Below are 16,682 nucleotides of genomic sequence, written 5' to 3'. Positions count from 1 at the left end.
CGAAATTCGAACTTACCATTCGGCGAGATGACACTAGACCGACGTCGCAGTTAATTAGCGCACCTTCTTCCGGCCCAGGGGTGCATCCCGTCGCGGATCTCTCGACGACTAATAATTGCCGGGAAGAGCCGTCACTGTTTATTTCCCGTTTCGCCAATAACGTCGTCAAATCGAGTTCTCCGCGAGACGATCACTTATAATGTTCAATTATAATTTTTTACACCTGTATCGCCTTCGGGATTTTTGAGAGCGCCGGATCGTCGATGAAGATCGTCGATCTCGAGAAACCACGAACGGCGTCCACGCGATATCGCGAGCGGTCGTTGTTGTCGAACAAATCGACGTCGCGATACTGCTGTTTCTCCGCTCTGTAACTCTGCCCCTTTCGGAATTGGTGTGGCTTTCAGCTCCGGTTACAGCGTCCGAACGGTGTGCCTTCGTGGAAATCCAACGCGAACGCTCGATCGAGCCGTCCACGCCGCGCCGGTTATTCGATCCGACGCGACGGCCGCGGTCGCGAAGATCGACCGTATCGATCACCGTCTTCTTCCGCGCGCCAGCCTCTGTCCACCGTCGACGCGAGCGGCGAGTAGCGCACTACGCGAACTGCGTTAATGCGCTCGAGATAAACGACGCGTTTATTGCGCGCATCCAGTGCAGTACACGGGTCAGTCGTAAGCCCTCGGTTTATCGCTAGCGGAGTTGCGATAAGCGGACGCGTCGCGGGAAGAATAAAGAACGTGGAATAAAGAGATCGGGGACAATGCGGCGGACGCGAATCACGGTCATAAGCGCACGAATGCGATTGCCAATGCTTTTTCCTCTTTCACTCTTTCGGTGAAAAACTTTCGGTCTCGTTCAGTGCAACGAAGAACCCGCGACTGGCGCGTCGCGTCGCGCGCTCTCGATCTCGATCGCGGATCTTCTCGATCACGCAAAAATATCAATGATTCGCGAGTTAATTATTTGCGAAGAGAAGCGTTCGCTGTCAAATCACACGTGGTTGCGGCACGTTAAACCGGAAATCACTGTCTTCTGTTTCGGGAATCGTCTCTTTGAAACTCAAGGATCTATCGTCAAAGATCGCGCGTTTTCATCATCGTCGAGGAACCGCGTCAGGCGAAACGTTGCCAGACGATAGTCCCGAAAATTTACATCCGCGGCGAAAATTTGCGCGTTCCTGCCGGACTCGATCGTTTTATCGTCGTGGCAAACGAAAAGCGATGAACGAAACGGCGCCGACGACAACATATCCGTTCGCAGCGACGGCCGACGTCGGACTGCCACCGGCCGCCACTATCAAGGGGTCTTATCGACGGCAGGATAGGTCGTGTTCTGTACGCGGCACCTCCGGACATTCCCATTGACGGAATTATTGTCAATGAACATCTCGGCGATGATAAATCGCCGGTTTTGCTATGATAGGATTGCCGTCGGCGGGAGCTCATCACTCGATGTTTGATTATAAGTGAACTTTCACGTTTTTTCATTTATATCTGTCGGGCATAGCCTTGTTTTTACCCTGGTTTGATATAAGACAGTTTAATAAATTGTGACAAATAAGATTTCATGAAACCTCGATTGACATGTATAAAGAAAGAAAAATACATCGCAGCGTTCTCTTAGACTTTTACTTCTTACAGAAATAAAATTAATATAGAACTGCCAATATAATTAATTTCTTCTAGATTAATTATTGGTAGTTCTATATTAATATATATAACTTTAAAATTGCAACAAAAGCCATTGAAAATTTCAGAAAATGCATCGTTATAAGTAGTTTTTCAAAAAATTACAAATGACTCACTTTACTTTGTAATTCTAATGTCAAGAATGTATTGAGATCACAATGTACTTTACAGCAAGTTTATTTAATTAATACAATTTTAATTAAATACATTCATTTTTTAATACCAAAAGTATCTAAATAAAAAATAAATAAGTGTAACATTTTATATAAATTGTTATCTTTAAAGATACCTATAGAAATATTGTGTTCTAAAAATGCAAAATAAATGAGTCGAATAACTCATATAATTGTAATATGATTGTAATATAATGGTGATGTCCGATTTATCTCCATCGTGGTAGGAGAAAAAAATAGAAGAATTGGGAGAGAAGCGGGAGAAATCCATTTTTGAAAATTTAATCTGCCATTCATTTAACAGCGGAAGCCAATGGCGATTCCTCATTGTCAGTGTAGAAAAAGAATTGACGTACATACGTTTGCGCACGTTATTCGATCGAACGATTAAACAGTCTGTTATTGACGTAAGTAACACGCGGAAAAGCCGAGCGAAACATTATCCAAAGACAACACGACAACTTCGTCAACATGATATTTCGTCAACATATAATTTAATATCGTCAAACACAATTTTGTTATTCCGTCGCATATAGTCGTGTTCTAACTTCCTTAAAGCGAATGCGGAGACAACTCGTGAGACAACTGTCCAATCCAAGGAGACAGAAATTTATTAAAACAAAAAATAGAAGGTGCTCGGATCATAAGGCATTTCATTTAAAAGGATAATTGCACAATGCTTCTACTTCTATGATATTATCTTCTTATTCTGTTTCTCTCTCTCTCTCGATCTTTTTTCTAGTTCATCGATTTGCAATTAAATACATATGTCGTAAGTCCAGCTATACACTGATATCTGTAGGCGCATTGTCGCTGCTCTAAAAAACGTATAGTGCGGGTAAAAAAGAGAGAGGGAGAAAAAACTGGATAAAACAAAAGACAAAAAAACGTGTTTACGTTGTAAATTAAAAGTAGAATATGGAAATGCAAAACCGCAGTAAGAGAAGCTATCCGGTAGTGAAGGATCCAAGTTCGATACGTGTGCGCTTATTGTAAAAATGCGAAAAATGTTGTTAAGCTAAGCTTCGAGAGTGCAAATACGTAGTCAAACTTTACACTTGAGTAACTTTCAAGAGCTTGTCTATTTTAATAAAAATTTAATTTGAAGTTTACGCAGCGCTACCTAGTTAGCAAAATGTTTTATCTTGTAAATTTAAAAGTTACGCAAAAGTGCGACGTTCAAGAAAATTTTCACCGCTAAAAAATCGCCTTAGAAATTTTATCGGAGAATATTCACACGCGAACGTCACGCTCAAGCGTGCGTAAAATATAAACATAGACTATCTATATTATATGCGCTATCATAATAATGTTATTTATATTTTATAAATTTGATAATATTAGATTCTTTTGTAAATAATAAAAGAAAGAATTTTATAATATTAAATTTATGTTATTTAGCAACAGTTTTAAAATACAACTTGTATCTAATATACTACTTTTAATTACGCATGCTATTTAATTTTTAATTACACCGGTATTAGGTTATTGATATGGTATCGACTAAGTTGTAAATTATAAATGCAAAAACTTAACGAGTCTAATAAAATAGCATATTTATTGTTAAATATTTAACCTTTACGATCAAAACATATTGCTACGCTACACGATATGTTGAAGTAGCACAAGTGCATGAATCAATGACCATTGACATTACTGACTAATTAATTATCGGACGTACCGCAGTCGTTAATTACTACTGATGCTTTTGTATCTCCGTTAAATGTAATGTACACTGAAAAAAGGTTTTGAACCAAGGCTTGGTGAAATAGCTTCAACTAAAGAGTTTAGTGATTATGACAAAATATTTGGTTAATGTTAATCAAATTTGTTAACATTAACCAAAATTGTTAAAATTAACCAAATTATTTCGTCGCAATCACTAAACCGTTTAGTTTAAGCTATTTCACCAAGCCTTGGTTATTATAACTAAAACCTTTTTTCAATGTATTTAAATTGATCTTCATCGTAAATGCAGTTTTGATAAGTGTCAATAGACAATAAAAATGCATAAAAATTAATTAAATTCCCCGCCCTGAGAAAATTCACTCTCAATGATAATTGCGAAAATCCGTGATTTCTACTAAGCATAAAACATGTAAGCCGTTAATTAAATCTTGAAACTGTTGTTAAGATAGATTAGCACATAATTCTTAATCTAAGCATAATTAATATAAATATCTTATACTAATAACTAATTTGTAAATCCAAACTCTTGTCACGTGTCATATAATCTGAATTATCTAGATACAGAAACTCGGTAATGTTCTACGCCGCGCTTATTTATCTTACATTTGCAAAATATCGTAAATGATACCTACTGTCATCGATACTATTCGTAACGTGTTATCGAGACGCTATACGAAACAAGTAAGACATCGCCGGCTTAAATAAAGCAACGTGACGTGATAATGATTAATTGCGCGGTATGTAATTTTTGTAGTTAACCAAATTTACGTTTCGACCGACAGCAACTACCACGGCGGAATTGATCGCTACAGTTTAACAAACAGGATTATCCTGAAACGCAAGGAGAAGCCGGGGTGCTTCCTTGATTCACAGCGCCATTATTTCGGCTTACGGTGACTTGCTTCGAACGAACCGCAATGAAACCCTGTACATGCCATGTCCTGGACAGGTCGACATCGCTCTCGCGTTATAGGTCATAGGTCGCGTGGTATTGAAACCGGTACGTTTCGATGCGCATAAAGCGAAATCGATTTAAAAATCGGGCGTATCAGGAAATTGGTCTTTTATATGTACTATCGGCAGTATGCATCATAACGTCAACGTGGATCATTATTAATCCTGAACAATGTAAAACGGAATTTAATAAAAATGCCTGCTAATCTAAAGAGCGCTATCGCGTAAATTTTTCCTTTTATTCGCGAAATCTAATAAAAATAAACTCCATCTCTATTCATGTTAAACTTTTATTTTATCTCGATGCTATTGTTTGTTTAACTATAAATTTATTATTACGAATATATAGAGACTTTAAATTTATAAAAATCGGATATTTTGTATTATCTAAAATCAAAGGCAAGAGTATGCATGTGCATGGAAACGCGAAAAAATTCCCTTACACGAACGGAATATTTAATTAGAGGATGTAATGAGATAAAACTACTAATTGTTATGACAAGAAAACGGAGAGTCGAGAGTGGAAATAATTAATAATAATCTCCGTCTCGCTCCTCGGATGTAATTTTCGCGTGATAATTAACGCTATTAGTCATATTGTTTCATTGTTTAAAAAATTCATTCCGTTTGTAGTATATACCGTCGGAAACAATAGGTTTATCCAGGCTTAAAAAAACTACATGGCACAAGAGCGATACGTGCGTAGGTGCGTGGTAATATTGATTTTTACTGACTTTTGCGACGAACCTTTCAACGTACACATACACATACACAAGTTCGCGCAGTTTGCGCAAATTGTTCGGTTTTAAACAAAAGAGAATATATATGATATATCCATGCAATGTTCGCACTATTCAACATCGCCGATGCGAATTTTGGGACAACAATTTTTCAACCTAGAATTATCTAACTTATATGTGTGCATGAGTGATATCGTTTTGAAAGTGTTTATTAATCGCTTTTCGTTTCCATGTAAAAAAAAATTTATTATATTTTCTAATTGACGTAAAACTCACATTCTTTCAATTTTGAATATTTTTTTGTTTAGAATATTTTTTCTTTTTTTTTCTTTTAGTGACAACACCATTTCAAAATCAATTAGCAAAGAATATGTAACGCACAATTTTTAAATGGTTCTTACAAATAATTATAAACAGTTAATTGAAATAAACTGTTAGTTAGATATAAATTTATGTGAATACATAAAAGAAACTAAAATTTTGTCATGTTCTAATCATCACATTAGAGGGTTGCAACTTTGTGAGAACTCCTAAATCGATAAATATATTATTTTAGCATTATTTTTAGGCAAATTGATCAAACAGGGAAGACGGAAGGGCCAAAAGTTGTTTAACACCTTAATTACCCGAGTACCGGTTATCTCGTCACATAAGGGTTAAAAACGATATATACGTGGATCGATAAAATTATCTGACATAGAATCTTTCCTGTGGTACGTGACGAATATAAACTTAATATCCGTCAATTTTATGCGAAGTCATGCCTATCTCCTCGACATTATCTCGTGATAGAGAGACACGTGTATGATAAAATTGTAAAATTTTATGGAGTCAATACGCACGTACTAAAGACATCACAAAATAATACACAGGTGTATTCCTTTGCGCGCACTCTTTTTCTTTTCCCATGTACTTCCGTTTACCTTTTTGACGTTCTTGCAAAGTAACATCGAAAGTTACATCGTTTCCCCTCGTTTTCCATACGAATGAGCTGCTCATCGTGTAGTTTTGACCAATTTTACGATCAGTTGAATTCAACTTATTTATCTTTTCGCATTTCAAATGTACTCTCTTATCTCGCGCGTGAAAACGTTTTGATTCCAATTAGTTCAATCTTTTTAAATTATGTTGATATATTATATAAAAAATGAATATATATAGGTATATATAGTTTTTATATATTTGTATATATTTAATAGTTTTATTTTCGTACATTTTGTACATCTTAACGTTTTATTAAAAAAGTTTTATTAAAAATTTTTATTAATCAAAGTTTTACATATATGTACATATACAGTAAAATGAAAAATTCCTATATCTTAAAAAGTTAATATAAAAAAATAATAATTATCTTATTTCACCATTTCTTTCAAAAGAAATTTTGAACGTTTTTTTTTTCTATATTACTTTAACTTTTTTTTTCTATATATTACTTTAATTTAAAAATATTTATTTTTTTAATATTAAAATTACTAAAAATAAAAAAAGATAAGATGTCTAAAAAACTAAAGATTTTCAGTTATTCAAGAAAATAAAATTAATATCTCGACTATTCCAGCGTAAGTTTAGATGCCTTTACTTTGATACAAACTGATCGCTATTATAGCTTACAATTAGTATCGACTGTACGACTCTTTCCGTCGTTTTCCCGGCTTCGCGTGGAATTACTTTACGGCCAATGTTGCAAACACTTTGCACGACAATTGTAGAGAACGCGCGTTTCTCACTTCGAATTCCTCGATTTTTCCTTGTCGGCCTTACTATAGCGCGGCGACCGTATCGAATGCTGACGAACGATTCGAGCTTAACGCGGAGGACGATCAAACGCGGAGATAACTCCCTTATTTCTCTTTCGCATTCGTTTCTTCGCGTTCGCCACGGAAAATGTCGCGTCGTGAATGAAAATTTCGCGGTCAATCGTAATAACGGTCTCTCACACCGATTAACGCGGTCTATTTCCATTTTTTTTCGACTGAAATTGTATTCACGTCCAATTGACTCGCCGGAATTTTGTCTTCTCCCTGAGAAGTGAAAAGCAATAAATGAAAACTAAAGTTGAATATTCCGATTCTTCACGCATCGTAAAAATAACTTTAAAACATTGATCCAGCGACAATTATACAGCATAAGAAGATTATCTGTGCAGAGTTTCTATAAATATTGTTTTAAAACTACCTACGAAACGCAGTTAAAAGATTTTAATTGTAGAAGTCACATACGTTATTCTGTAGCAGCTCTCTTATAACATGTAATACATGAAATATCTACCTCCGACATTGCTATGTGAATAAATGCTATTCACTGGATACGTAAGAGTATCTATTTTTGAAAGAATAATGTAGAGGAAAATTTTTAACATTTAATAACTTCAATACCGCTTTAGAATGATAAGTAATCTGTTTTGTACTTGAAAGTAACCGATCCACGCCGACTAATGAAACCATACCGGTACAACGATTTTCTTCTTTTCCTCCGGTACGTTGGTAAACGATTGACGGCTCTCATTTTTCTTTGTGCTGGCCGCGAGCGAATGCAAGTTCCTCACAAGAACATAAAAGTAAATTTCTCGTAGAAAGTTCGATTTATACATCTATCGCACGTGCGCAAGATCAAAATTTGGAATTTTTCGCTCGTATTCTTATCGTCTCTGGTATGGAAAAACCGCAGATTTAAATACAGAAGTATTTTCTCTGTCAAACATTATTCATACTACTCTTAGAGGTATGCGTATATATTATTATCTGTCGTTGTATTGATATATAGTTAAAAGTACATATAATTTTTACTTATAAGCCGGTAATATTAACTAGCAACATAATGTGTAATATACATTATGTAGCTAGTTAATATTACATCTGTGTCATCTATTTTAAAAGTACTGCAAATCTAGTTTTGAAACTGCTAAAATCGATATTCCGCAGCATTTGAAATCCGCGTCTCATTGAAATTTATGATGTTTAAAAATTGTACTTACATCAAGCGCTCTCGAGATAAGCCGCTCGTTTCTTTGCGGAGAAACTTAAACTAGACTGTTTAAATTATAATTCTTATTGTAATGAAACTTTCAAAGAATCTATAAATTTGTAAAAGATTTTAACAGAAACGTCGCATGACTTTTTTACATATTATCGTTTCTTACATGTCCTACCTATATATAGTATAAAATATATTTAGTCAAGATAAGTTACTTTTACGTGCAAAAAAGGATTATTTAATATCTTAAAGCTATATAGAAATGATTAAACGTTAAAAATTTGTTCTCCACATTACTTCTTTAAAAATACGAAAATATGTATTTTTATGCAGCATATGTATGTCAGTTAATTTGCAGTATAAAAAAAGGTACAAAGGTAAAATATAAAAGATGAAAATTAAAACGTAGGAAATATTCAGCAGTTGCCGTTCCTAAAGGCGTTCATAAAGACGTTTACAATCAGCAGCAAGTGAACATTATTGCTCTGCTCTATTAATTAACATTTCTAATTAAACAACCCGTGCTAGGAAGCAAAGTTGTGCTGCGAGGTACATTTCGTAAATTTACGCGCGCGTATGGCACTCATCTGTTTGCTGCAACGAAAACGATAGCATATTACGTAAACATGTAGTAGTACCTATGCAATATCACGCCCGAGGAACGGGCTTGGCAAATATTAAAGTCATCCAACATTAACTCGACTGTCGTCGGCCACGACGATATGCTCCTGAAGTGCGAATGCGACTGAATAACTTTGGCAATTAAAATCTTATTAGATCATTAAATGCTTACATCAATTATTCAATCTAATTAAACAATCAAACAAAAATGTATTTTATGACTGATGAATAACCATAATTCAATACCTTCTATAATATATTTATCACGCGTTAATTGAAATAACTTTGTTCTTATGTATTTGTAGATATTATACTTTATAAATTCGTTTTCGTGTATTTAATTTCGTATTTAAACCAGACAGCTCTTTTTCTATAATAAAACCTGTCAGAAATCTTTTTGATAGTAATATGAAAGAACCAGGAATCGCACGCGCGTAAAGAAAAATGCGGTAATTAATTTAATTACTGCATTCAAAAAGGATTTGCGTGCCAGCAATAGAGGATCTGTATACTGCACAGTGAGTGATCTATGTAAAAGATTTTTATTTAATTACTTAAATTATTGTTTTGCACACGCAATACTCCACGGTACGCTTTGTCAGATTCGGGACAACGAAGTAAGGCATGGTAAAGTTCGTATGAGAAGACAGAACTTAATACGAAAGGCATTACGTAAGGATGTACGGAGACATTTGTATGGAATCGCGCAATTAGCTGTACGAATCCGTTTGTCAAGCCCTGGGAGCCGGCAGATGCGAGCGACTTTGAGTCAAAATGCTTCGTTAAAATGTTGCGCGTCGTCGCAGCTCAATATCGCTCGCTTTCCCGTAATTAATTTCGTCGCTTATTTACAGAGATTCTCATTACAATAATCATTCATTAAAAACTTGGTATCTCGTTGCAAAGACTGCTGCAGGCTGCGTTTTACGACTTTGACTACCATGCATATGTCACTCACATATCTGAATGATACGTGAAATTCTACAAGAGTCCCATCACCTATTTATGAGTGATAGTTTTATTTATTCAATTAAAAATGTTTTTATTAAATATTTAAGACACTAAAATATACATAAACATTATATTGAAACATTAAGAAAATAATAAAGTATTAAAATAATACACTAGATTTATTAAATATAAAATTATTTTTTAATTTTTTATTCTTCTGTTTATATTTGTTTCAATCACAAAAAGATCTATTATTTCAGTTTGTGAGAGACAAATTTTCTTACTCCATCTAAAATTATATTATTAAATTGTATAATAATATAAAAAATTAGAAATTTGCACTTGGCTTCCTCATAGAGGAAGTGATGCCTTAAAATGCTAATACGGCCCTCTGATTGGCTGATGACGCCTTAAGACTATACTTAAGACGATCTTGGATATAAGACCCGACTATAAATACCGGCCTTAAAGAATTATATATGAAATAGAAATATAGAAAAGACTGAAGAAGATAATAAAATTAAAAAATTTCGGTAAACCTTTTCTTAACAGAAATCGGTAACCCCTTTATTATGAACAATTTTTATTAATTCTATTATATTCTTCAGTCTTTTCTACCCCTATTTCATATATAATTCGTTAAGATTTGGTTGATCAGTTCTGGAGTTATAGAAATTTCTGTAAATTTGGCACAGACACATACATACATACATACATACATACATACACACATACCGACATTTTTTTTAATGCAATATTTCGACGTTTTAAAACACTCTGAACATATTGACATTAAAAACTCAAAAAACAATCTTTTCTTTGGTTTCTTCTACCCCTATTTTATATATAATTCTTTTAAATTTGGTTGATTAGAGCCAACTTTATACGCAATCAAAGGTTCATATACGAATTTACGAAAACAAAGCTTTCTCTATGAGAAAGCAATAATGTATTATATAGGTTTTTATATTTATTTTTTTGGTATAGTTATTTTGTAATCTGACTATATTTTATACACATAGGGATGGTTAAAAATAACTCAAATTGAGTAAAATTTGACATTACGAATTTAACAGTGTATTCAAACATTCTGCTCTTATTGTAAGTCTATTATCGTATGTTTTGTTAATATCCCGATGTCTTTTATCTTGACTCGAACTACCTCCATTAGAGCTTCTACGATTTTAATGATGCGTTTATCCGCAATCTAATCGATAACGTAACGGTCGAGAGGTCGTCGGAAAATGGTGTATTTATACTGACGATTAGACAAAATCGTGTAATGCGTTTCGCAAAGGGGGGCACGGCATGCGATATCATGTGAGGATACGTCGGCGATTATCAAGCACGGAGGATTACGTTTCGGTCCTTCGATAACCCAACAGCTGCCGGCTCGTATTTACTCGACAAATAAATGTCTCGGGAAGTCCCGCTCTTAAGCAGTTTGCTCTTCGCAAGGGAGGTAAATTCAGTAGCCGTCAGCGACAAAGTATTCTGTGGCTAATCCCGGTAAACAAGACTATACAGAACAAGATCTTGCTGTCTCGAAAGCTTAACTACTATGTGAAAATGATACAAGTACAGAGAGACGCACTTGCATCCCTCTGTATTTTCAAGATAAAACAACAAAGTTGAGAATATTGCCTTATTTAAAATCTCTCTAACTCATGCAAATTACATATGTTTTATATGTATAAAATTAAATTTAAAAAGATTAAAGTTATATAATTCTTATGCTTTGTCGAATTAAGTATCTTATTGTGAAATTCTGAAATAACTTAATTATGTGTATTATGTGTTTAAAAAATCCTGTTTTGTCGTTTTACTAGATCTCACATTAAAATAATTTCTCATTTCAATATGTTTCAAGTAAATATGAAATTATCAATAAATATGGACAGGCTATAAAAAAAATTAGTACAAAATTACATTACAAGAATAAATACAAATATAATAATCATTAGCGCGTTTCTCTTGTTACATATGTATAAATCATGTAACTGCAAAATATTGCGATTAATATTGTAACTGCAAAATATTTTCCGTTCATTTTTTTATTTATGCGCTTGTTACATATTCATGTTAAAAGTACGAATGTTGAAAAAAATGTTAAAAAAGTCTGAATATTGCAACAGTTTATACTATGTTTGATCTTTGAAGGAAATAGGAAAGCCAAACGCAGACTTTGATTGCTACATAATATTGCTATTTCTAAAAGATATTTGGAAAAAGAGAGGAAAATAAGAAATATATATAAACATTAACATTCGTTCCCTGTCGTATTTCCTTCATATCTGTCAATTTACATTTATTTCACGTAAATGTACACAACAAAAACATTTTCTTCTGATCTTCATCATCTGTAAGATATGAATTCCATGAAGGGAATAAAACCAAATACAAATTTTATATTCTGAAAAGATATTAATATTTTATTTGTCTTAATCTTATGATGCTTCTTTCTGTCCTTTCGGCTTTATTCTTCATTATTTTTATATAGACAAGTCAACTTAAAAAGTTAACAAATTATAATATACATAAAATTGCTCAAATAATATCATTAATATATCGTACTCTCATGGTATTCTCTGGATTTATTTATAAATCTTATTTAAAGTGTGTTTAAAAGATAAAAAGTGTAAAGAACAATAATATCGTTATAAAATTTTATTTAGTTTTACAACGATAATTTTTCTTTCGCGAAAATTTTTCTAGCATTATTAATCTTTCTGTCATTATTTTTTATCGAGCTCGATCCAAGTGCGAAATATTTAACAGAAAACTCCTTCTGTGTTATGTTTTTTGCTTATACCTTATCTTATGCGCTTTAAGCGTCTGGCATCCATAATTACATCAACCAATAATTGCACAAGTATACTAGTCTAATCTAGCCCATCCATTTTAAGGCAATGGATCTATGGAGACGCGGATGTTACATTTATCTCTACTATTTTCTTCCTCACAGATCCATTACCTCACATTAAAAAATAATTCAGCACTCACCGATACGATGTGCAGCAGCGGAGTAATATATGAAACGTTGTAATATTGATCTGTAAAATACATACTAGTTTAGAAGTTATCCAAGTTATATATCGGTTAATTAATATATCGGAAAAATAGTTCTTGCGCGCATTCAATTTACTATTTACAGTTTCTACTTGAGGAAAAGTCTTGAAATTATATAATTTGTTTTATTAAATATCTACTTTAATATATATGTACATATATTTATAATTACACGTTTAATAAAATAATTTTTTTTATCAATGCTTTATTAAATGCCAATTTAAACGTATTAATATGTTTATATCCACATATTTAATAATAATAATATCTTTATTGTAATGTATAACATTTCTGAAAACTATAAGAAGATCAAGATAGATAAAAATGTAAGAGTCAAAAAAGTATACATGCAAAAGATGAGGCACCATAATATTGCTGTGAAACCTGCCAGTAACAGATAATGCGAAAGTTAGTGCATTATAAACGTACTATATAAACGTACGAAACAACAACGCCCAATCACATAATCGCACACGACACACACACACACACACACACACACACACACACACACATACACACAAATCATCCGTGTAATATCTTATTTAATTAGAGTATAACAAATCCGAGACTAGCCATCAGGTGAGATATAAAGCTGGCGATGAGGTGAAACGAGCCGCAGCAGTGCAAAATGAAGATAGAGTGGAGGAAGAGATTATATGGAAGAAGACAATTATTGTAATATTTAATTACAATGTAGGAAAAAGCAGCACGAAACTTAGTAGTGTGATATCAGGAGAAAGGATAAAAGATTAAAATAATGGGTGTCAAGGGTATTAGAGGAATGGAACTCGGAATTGTGAAATGTAGAAGGAGCATTACGACGATGAAGAGAGAACACACAAGACAGCACAGGTGGAGCCTTTCAGACAAAACGTGGAAGTATTCTAAGCTATCCAGAGATTAGGTATAATAACAAAGGAGATATGTGGGTCATATTTATAGATACAGTAGAAGAAATGGAGCAGGCATGAATTTTGGATATGCTGGATACGATTCAACAATTGTTGGCTAAGTACTGGAACGTGTACAATGTCAGGATAGTCGTAAAGGTTTATCCCTATGGACAAAATAAATTTGTCCATTGTCTTGAAAAATCGTACTCGCACTCGTGGGACGATCATAAGCAGGCGGATCTTCAAATTCTCTGCTTATATCCACTGAGAATCTGATGGATTTCACCGACCTCAAATAGAGGGGTGTGCTCGTGGCGAAAGATAATTATATAGTGACTAATAGTAGGAGAGCCGGCTGCACAAAACCCTCCCTCATCGAACATCCGGCTGAATTTTATTCAAATAGATAGCTTTTTTAGTGGTTAACCCTGTGCCGGGTTTTATATGCCCTGAAACTTGACCGAAGTGTTAAAAAAAGGGCCACTTCCGGTATGATTTTTTGAGATGAAACCCCCTCAAAGAACATCCGGCTGAAACTTGTGCCAATCGATTCAGGATGTCAAGCACATTGATAAAAAAATATGCTGCCACCCCCCACCTTGACAGGAACCATGGCAGCAACCCTTAAACGTGACATATTTTCGCACCGTACCTCCCTCACAGAACATCCGATTTTTTTTTTTTTTGGAAATGTAGCTCGAACGTTCCTGAACATAAAAAAACAATGCTGCCATCGCTGGCCTTGACCAAAAATTTTTGTGCCACCTGTAAGTCGCGCGACTTTTAGCTGCCAATTTGTAACGGGTCAATATTTCCTTCACAGAACATACGATTTTTTTTTTTTTGGAAATGTAGCTCGAACATTACTAAACATAAAAAAACAATGCTGCCATCGCTGGCCTTGACCAAAAATTTTTGTGCCACCCGTAAGTCGCGCGACTTTTGGCTGCCAATTTGTAACGGGTCAATACTTCTCTCACAGAACATACAGGTAATCTCTTGCCATGTATTTAAATAGAAAATAAGACAATCTTTGACGAGAACGATCTTAAGAACCGATTATGAATACCGTCCATACTAGCGCGAAAATTCCCATCGAATATTTTGTGGAAAAAATAGTTTGTGATAAACAAGCTGCGCGTACATTGGTAGAGGTATGGAATGGCACAAGGTAAGTTCACATAACAATCACGTATTTTTATTTATTTATTCTTTATTCTTATTCTTTTGTATTTAAAATCTTAAAAATAAGAGTTACAGTAGAGCTATGGTTCCACGAAGATCCAACTCCATTAAGAGTTGAATCTTCATAGAGCATAGAGCATAAGAGCACAATTAGTCATAGAGCATAATGATAGTGACGACGAGGACTATACTGTCGATAGTTCCAACAGCAATAGCGATTTAAAAAAATCTCGTGATTTATATTTATGTTTTATATCTTACTTTTAAGATTTTAAATACAAAAAAATAAGAATAAAAAATAAATAAATAAAAATACGTGAATGTTATATGAACTTACCTTGTTTCATTCCATATCTCTACCAATGTACGCGCAGCTTGTTTATCACAAACTATTTTTTCCACAAAATATTCGATGGGAATTTTCGCGCTAGTATGGACGGTATTCATAGTCGGTTCTTAAGATCGTTCTCGTCAAACATTGTCTTATTTTCTATTTAAATACATGGCAAGAGATTACCCGTATGTTCTGTGAGAGAAGTATTGATCCGTTACAAATTGGCAGCCAAAAGTCGCGCGACTTACGGGTGGCACAAAAATTTTTGGTCAAGGCCAGTGATGGCAGCATTGATTTTTTATGTTTAGTAATGTTCGAGCTACATTTCCAACAAAAAAAAATCGTATGTTCTGTGAAGGAAGTATTGACCCGTTACAAATTGGCAGCTAAAAGTCGCGCGACTTACAGGTGGCACAAAAAATTTTGGTCAAGGCCAGCGATGGCAGCATTGTTTTTTTATGTTCAGGAATGTTCGAGCTACATTTCCAAAAAAAAAAAATCGGATGTTCTGTGAGGGAGGTACGGTACGAAAATATGTCACGTTTAAGGGTTGCTGCCATGGTTCCTGTCAAGGTGGGGGGTGGCAGAATATTTTTTTATCAATGTGCTTGACATCCTGAATCGATTGGCACAAGTTTCAGCCGGATGTTCTTTGAAGGGGTTTCATCTCAAAAAATCATACCGGAAGTGGCCCTTTTTGTAACACTTCGGTCAAGTTTCAGGGCATATAAAACCCGGCACAGGGTTAACCACTAAAAAAGCTATTTATTCAAATAAAATTCAGCCGGATGTTCGATGAGGGAGGGTTTTGTGCAGCCGGCTCTTGGACTATAAGAGACATTGAGTTTTTGAGAGGTAGTAAAAATGTGACGAAAAAGATAGAGAAGTCGCAAACGAGTAGCAAAAAGCTCAAAGCGCAGAGAGACAGCGACGATATCAACGCGCTTGGTTATCGGGGAACGTATAAACCGAGTCGATCAATTATGTAGATAACAGAAGCGAGCCGTAATGTACAAGGCGACGCCACCTCCGCGCGTGCTAGAGGAATGGTCAGAGCGAAGTAGTGTGTAATTATTGATGACGATTAATTTAGAGTCAATAATGTCGCTCAACCACGTCTCTCTGACAGCAAGGATGTTTAACCGATGATAGATCACGAGGTCCTTAATCAACGTGAAATGAGGTACAAGCAATCGGACATTAATGTGAGAAAAAAGAAAATTTCAGGGGTCGAGCAACAGCCTGAAATGTTCACTGCTGAAAATGACAAATTACTACTAAGATCAGCACAAGTAGAGGAAAGATATATGATTATAAATGTAAATTATAGACAATAAAAGAAGTATCGTATCAAGTTTATGAATTTGCCCATTGTTTCGAGAAATTGTACTCGCACTCGTGAGACG

At 34.5% G+C, this 16,682-nt stretch overlaps 1 protein-coding gene across 1 annotated transcript in view; it reads right to left on the bottom strand.

The window, feature by feature from the left end:
* The window catches only part of LOC112465659 (octopamine receptor Oamb), a 125,299-nt gene extending 124,036 nt beyond the window's left edge, over positions 1–1,263 (bottom strand). The window contains exon 1 of the mRNA XM_025033309.1: positions 17–1,263. The gene's annotated coding sequence lies outside the window, so the exon portion shown is untranslated. The remainder of the gene's footprint in view (positions 1–16) is intronic.
* Positions 1,264–16,682: the final 15,419 nt, after the last annotated feature.

This window comes from Temnothorax curvispinosus, unplaced genomic scaffold (genome assembly GCF_003070985.1).
Source record: "Temnothorax curvispinosus isolate PA1 unplaced genomic scaffold, ASM307098v1 QBEX01015410.1, whole genome shotgun sequence".
NCBI classification, from domain to species: Eukaryota; Metazoa; Arthropoda; class Insecta; order Hymenoptera; family Formicidae; genus Temnothorax; species Temnothorax curvispinosus.
This window is presented reverse-complemented; position numbering and strand designations above follow the sequence as displayed.